The following is a 6,825-nucleotide window of genomic DNA, read 5'->3' as shown; positions in this document are numbered from 1 at the left end:
TTAATTTATAGTAATATTTTATACTTTATGCTTTAATCTATGACTGGACTTAGAAATGATAATTGGGTGAAGATTTGGCTTCATTAGTTTATTTCAATTATGCCTTGTGATACCTGTTATCCTTAGCATAAATGTAATAGACATAAATGAAATAAGCAAATACATGCAATGAATAAATGTGTCCACGCTGTAGGCTGAATGTTTGTGTTTCCCAAAATCCATATGTGGAAACCTAACAACCAAAGTGATAGTACTTGGATGTGGGGCCTTTAGAATATGATTAGGTCATAAGGCAGGAGTCCTCAGAAATAGAATTAGGCTTTTTGTCAGAAACAACACAAGCCAGAAGACAATAAAGAGGCATACTTAAAGAACTGAAAAAACGCTCAGTATAAAATTTTGTAACCAACAAAAATATCTCTGAAATACTAAAGCAGAATTAATACTTTTTCAAACAATAAAAAGTTAGATAATTTATTGCCAGGAGATCTGCACAACCAGCAATGTTAAAGGTTATTTTTCAATCAGATGGAAACCCGGGTCTATAAAAATTAATAAAGAGAACAGAAAATGGTAAATAGATACAAAAATGAACGAGGACAATTTTTCTTACTTTTAATTTTTAAGAGATTTATTGAAATATAATTTATATACAATTCACTCATTTAAGGTACACAGTTAAATGCTTCTATGGTAGTCTCAGAGTTGTAAAACTATCATCACAATCTATTTTAGGACATTTTAATTACCAAAAAATGAAATCCTGTATGACTTAGATGCTAAGCTCTGCAATGAATTGAATAATGCTGCAAAATTAATATGTTCCCTTAATCTTAGAATGTGATCTTATTTGTAAGAGGGGGTATTTGCAGATGTAATTAAAGATCTCAATATGATATTAAACTAGAGTTAGGGTGGGCCCTAAATCCAATGAGTCAGGTGTTTTTATAAGAAGATGGGAAGACACAGAAACACAGACAGAAAGTTGCAAAGTGAAGATGGAGGCAGAGATTGAAGTGAAGAGTCTACAAAGCAAGAGAATGATAATGATTAATGGCAACCACCAGAAGCTAGGAGACAGGAGTGGGACAGTTTCTCCCTCAGAGTCCACAGAAAGAACCAATCACACTGACAACTTGATTGCAAATTTCTACCATTCTCCAATATGTCTGTTCCATCCAAGTTATCTAATTTGTCTGCATACATTGTTGTTCATAGTATTCAATTACAATTATGTTTATTTCTTTAAGGTTGGTAGCGATGCCTCCTTTGGAATTCTGGTTTTTAGTGATTTGAGTCTTCTCTCTCTTTTTTTTTTTTTTGTTTGTCTGCCTAAGAAAAATTATGTTAATTTTGTTAATATTTACCAAGAACCAATTTTTGGTTGCTCTGATTTTCCTTATTTTTTCCTATTCTCAATTACATTTCATTCTTTCTGCTTTTTTTAGGCTTATTTTTATTTTCTTTTTCCAGTGTCTTAATGTGAAAAATTAAGTTGTTGATTTCAGATCTACCTTCCTTTTAACAAAGTCATTTACAGATATAAAATTCTCTCATAATATTACTTCCCTTGCATCCCATAAGTTTTGAAATATTGTGTCATTTTTATTCATCTCAAAGCACTAATTTCCCTTCTTTAGTTCTAAACGTTGTTGTTTATTAGTGTCATTTAATTTCCAAAAAACTTTGTGAATTTTCCAAATGTATTTAGTTATTAATTTCTAATTCAAGTCCATTGTGAATAGAGGACAGCCTTCACTTTTTAAACTTTCAACATTTATTAAGGCTTATTTTATAACCCAACATATGGTCTGTCCTAGAGAATGTTCCACGTGGATTTGAGAATGTATATTCTGCAGTTGTTAGGTGGCATATTCTGTCAATGTCTATTAGGTATAGTTAGTTTATAATTTTATTAAAATGTTTCTATTTCTTTATGAATCTGCTTCTAGGATATAGAATAGTAGGAAACACGTCCTAAGTCATTTTATGAAGCCAGCATTACCTTGATAATAAAACCAAACAAACATATTATAAGGAAACTTACTTATATTCTAATATACCACATAAACATAGAACTAAAATTTCTTAAAACTACAGGAAAATGAATTCAGCAATATGTGAAAATGATAAATGTAATAGCCACATAAAATTTATTGTAGGAATGCAAGATAGGTTAAACATTTGAAAATCAATTTGATTCACCATAATAACTAATTAAAAAAATAATGTAATAATCTCAATAAATAAGGAAAAAGCTCTTGACTAAATGTTGATCTGAAAGTCTGGTCAAGGTGGTGGCATAGGTATATGCTGGGCTTGCTTCTGCCCATGACCACATTAAATTACAACTAAATTATAGAACAATCAAGCTGAAGAACTATCTGAAGACTACCTGAACATTAGTCCTATAACTAAGGAATATGTATAAGAAGCTTCGTCAAGACTGGTAAGAAGGGTGGAGACAAGAAACAGGCTGGCCCCACATCCACATGTAGTGGTTGAGAAATGAGAGGGATGTTTTCCCCTGAGGAGCAAGGGGTCCCTGGCCCACACTGGGCTCCCCAGCCCAGAGCACCAATGCCATGAAAAGGAGCCCCCACAAAATCTGGCTGTAAAAAACAGAGGGGTTCGGACCATCCAGGTGGGACAGAAGGCAGTAGAAAACCCAGGTGTCACTTAAAGGGCCCACACACAGACTCTCTCACTCCCAAGCACACACCTTGGGCTCCAGCAGAGGGACAGTAACTCAGTGGATGTCAGAGACATAAGGGAGGCAGACTGAATTGTGTTCCTTAGGATTGAGGGCTGGAAGACTGTCACTATTTGCCGGTGAGGAGCTCCTTTCCCCATGCAGTCTGGAGATGGGTGCTATCTTTCCTGTGTTGATCCCGCCCCCACATGGCCAAATCTGAATCTGATTGTTCTGGTGAGCTACATAGCCCCACCCTGCTGACTCACTGGGACCTTGCCCCACCCAACTTCTGAAATGCCAGGGGCACTTTCTCCTGGAGCAGCCAGACGTGCCTGTATTGCGCTCTTTCTTGTAAAACTATCTGACACTGACAGGTCCCAGGCAGGTGGTTACTGGTCTATGTGTGCTGAGACTTTTGCTGAGTAGCTTCAAGCTCATCACTGGCACCAAACCAGCATTTACATTAACCTGGTGACCACAACTCTTCCCACTCTAGTGACTCACTGAGACCCTGCACCGCCCACGTTGCACACAGTATGAGGCTTTACCAGTGGCTGAACTTTAAGGGAGCTGGCAGGTAGCAGCAGGCCTTGGGATGTTCAGGCATTGGCTGGGCTACCACAGGCCAAGTAATGATGGCAGAAACCCTTGGTTCACAGTGTGGCTTCCCCCACGTGCCTCCAGGGTTAGCACAGGTGAACAATCACAGATCACTTTGTAGCTCTTACCAGGTACTTCCAGGCTGATCACAGGAAGTGGGTGACCTGGACCTGCACCAGAGCCCCTCCCAAGAGGTGCCAGAACCAACGTACTTGGAGGTCAGGTTCAGATCACAGCAGAGCACCAGTCAATTAGCCCCACAAACAGCACACCTAAAGGGTGGTCTCAACAAGCACCAGAGCCCACTGGGGCAAATCCCATTTAGTGAGCTAAGCCCTCTGCATAGTAGCTTATAAGCTATGGATGTGTCCAAACCCCACAGCCAGTCAGCCTGAGGATCAATTCCACCCACTGACGTGCCAGTAGCAACCAAAGCTCAACTATAACAGGAGGGCACACACAACCCACACAAGGGACACTCATGGAGCACTTGGTGCAGGTGACCAGGGAGACGATGCCACTAGGCCCCACAGGGCACCCACTACATAAGGCCACCTGGTCAAGACGTAGGGACATAGCAGATCTACCTAATACATAGAAACAAACACAGAGAGGCTGCCAAAATGAGGAAACAAAGAAATACATCCCAAATGAAAGAACTGGAGAAAACTCCAGAAAAGAACTAAACAAAATGGAGGCAAGTAACCTACCAGACACAGAGTTCAAAACAATGGTTATAGGAACTTAGTGAGAACTTCAACAAAGAGATAGCAAGCATAAAAAAGGACACAGAAACCATAAAAAATAACCAGTCTGAAGTTAAGAATACAATAAATAGTGCATGAAGAATGCACTAGAAGGAATCACCAGCAGACTAGATGAAGCATAGGATTGAATCAGCAATTTGAAGACAAAGTAGCAGAGCATACCCAATCAAAACAGCAAAAAGAAAAAAGAATCCAAAAAAATGAGCACAGTTTAAGAGACCTCTGGGACAATATCAAGTGAAACAACATTTGCATCATAGGGGTACCAGAAGGAGAACAGAGAAAACAAGGAATTGAGAACCTATTTCAAGAAATAATGACCGAAAACTTTCCTAACCTGGCAAAGAAAATAGACATACAAGTCCAGGAAGCACAGAGAGTCCCAAATAAGATGAACCCAAACAGGCCCACACTAAGACACATCATAATTAGAATGACAAAGGTTAAATACAAAGAAAATCCTAAAAGCAGCAAGAGAAAGTCAATTAGTAACTCTTAAGGGAGCTCATATAAAATTGTCAGCTGATTTCTAAACACAAACTTTGCAGGCCAGAAGGGATTGGTGCAAAATTTTCAACATGATGAAAAGCACAGACCTATAACCAAGATTACTCTACCCAGCAGAGCTATCATTTAAAATGAAAGGACAGATAAAGAGCTTCTCAGACAAAAAAAAAGCTAAAGGAGTTCATCATCACCAAACCAGTATTACAGGGAATGTTAGAGGGACTTCTTTAAGATGGGGGAAAAAAAGATCCAAATTATGAATAATAGCTAAATATCTATGAACAATTACGTTCAATGTAAATGGATTAAATGCTCCAATCAAAAGACATAGGAGGGCTGAATGAATAAGAAAACAAGATCGTTACATGAAAGGTCAGATAATTAAGTTCTCAAACTCATCCTAGAAAAAGTGCTACATACCCAATTGCTGAATATCACTATGGTCACCTTCAAAGTACTCCCCTTAGGAAGCTATGCACCAACACCAGTGCCTAGTCCACCCTTCAAAGCAATTTTGGAACTCTTTCTGGAATGGCCATCAGAACTGTCATCGTACTACCATTGATATCCGAAATGTCATCAAAATGTCTTTCTTTCAATATTTCCTTTATCTCAGTATAAAGAAAGAAGTCATTGGGGACCAGATCAGGTGAGTAGGGAGGGTGTTCCAATACAGTTATTTGTTTACTGGCTAAAAACTCCCTCACAAACAGTGCCCTGTGAGCTGGTGCGTTGTCGTGATGCAAGAGCTATACATTGTTGGCATAAAGTTCAGATCATCTAACCTTTTCATGCAGTCTTTATGGCACTTCCAAATAGTAAACTTGGTTAACTGTTTGTCCAGTTGGTACAAATTCATAATGAATAATCCCTCTGATGTCAACAAAGGTTAGCAACATCATTGCAACAAGTTTGCATACTTAATTGTCGGACCTCATATGCTGCCTACAAGAGACTCACTTGATACTGAAAGACACACACAGATGGAAAGTAATGGGATAGAAAAAGATATTTCATAAAATGGAAATGAAAAAAACAAACAAACAAAAAATCTGGGGTAGCAATACTTATACCAAACAAAATAGATTTTAAAATAAAGGATATAACAAGAGACAAAGAAGGACCCCGTAAGCCCACCTCTGGGTGTTTATCTGAAGAAACCCAAACACCCCTTCGAGGGGATGTGTGCATCCATATGTTCATTGCAGCACTGTTTACAATGGCCAAGAAGTGGAGGCAGCCTGGGTGTCCATCAATGTAAGAATGGATAAAGAGGAGGTGGTGTATACATATAAAATGGAATATTGCTCGGCCAGGGAAGGAAATAGGTTCTTCCGGTATGCAACAGCATGGATGTATCTGGAGGGAATTGTGTTGAGCTGAGTATCAGACAGAGGAAGGCAGATGCAATGTGATTTTGCTTATATGTGGAATCTAAAAACAAAACAAAACAAACTCATACATACAGAAAATATTTTGATGGTTGCCAGATGGGAGGAGGGTTGGGGGTGAGTGAAAAAGGGGAAGGAATGAGAAGTACAAATTGGTTGTTATACAGTAATCTTGGGGATATAAGATGTAGCATAAGGAATATAGTCAATAATAATATAATAACTACATATGCTGTCATGTTGGTACTAGATTTGTTAGGGTGATAGATTGGGGCATTGGGGTCAGGGTGTAAAAAGGTGAAGGGATTAAGAAGTACAAATTTTTTGTTGCACAGTAATCATGGGGATGTAGGGTATTTTACAAGGAATATAATCAATAATATTGTAATAACTATGTATGGTGTCAGATGGGTACTAGATTTGTTGGGGTGGAAGATGGGAGGGGGTAGAGGGGCAGGGTGTGAAAGCTGAAGGGATTAAGAAGTACAAATTCGTAGTTACAAAATAGTCATGGGGATGTAAAGTAAAGCATAGGGAATATAGTCAAGGATATGGTAATAACTATGCATAGTGCTAGATGGGTGCTAGACTAGTCAGGGGAATCATTTCTTAAATATACAGATGTCTAACTACTATGTTGTATACCAGAAATTAATTTAAAATAATATTGAATGTTAAAAAAAGGAGACTAAATGTTTTCAGCTTAAAATGACAAGGTTGTTTACTTCCACCATTATATTCAACATTGTACTAGAGGTCTTAACCTATACAATGGAAAAAGAAAAATAGTGAAGAGGGAAATAAAACTGTCTTTATTCTTTGACAATATGATCAAGTATGTAAGAAATCAAATAAATCTTTAGTT

This window comes from Rhinolophus ferrumequinum, chromosome X (genome assembly GCF_004115265.2).
Source record: "Rhinolophus ferrumequinum isolate MPI-CBG mRhiFer1 chromosome X, mRhiFer1_v1.p, whole genome shotgun sequence".
NCBI lineage: Eukaryota > Metazoa > Chordata > Mammalia > Chiroptera > Rhinolophidae > Rhinolophus > Rhinolophus ferrumequinum.
This window is presented reverse-complemented; position numbering follows the sequence as displayed.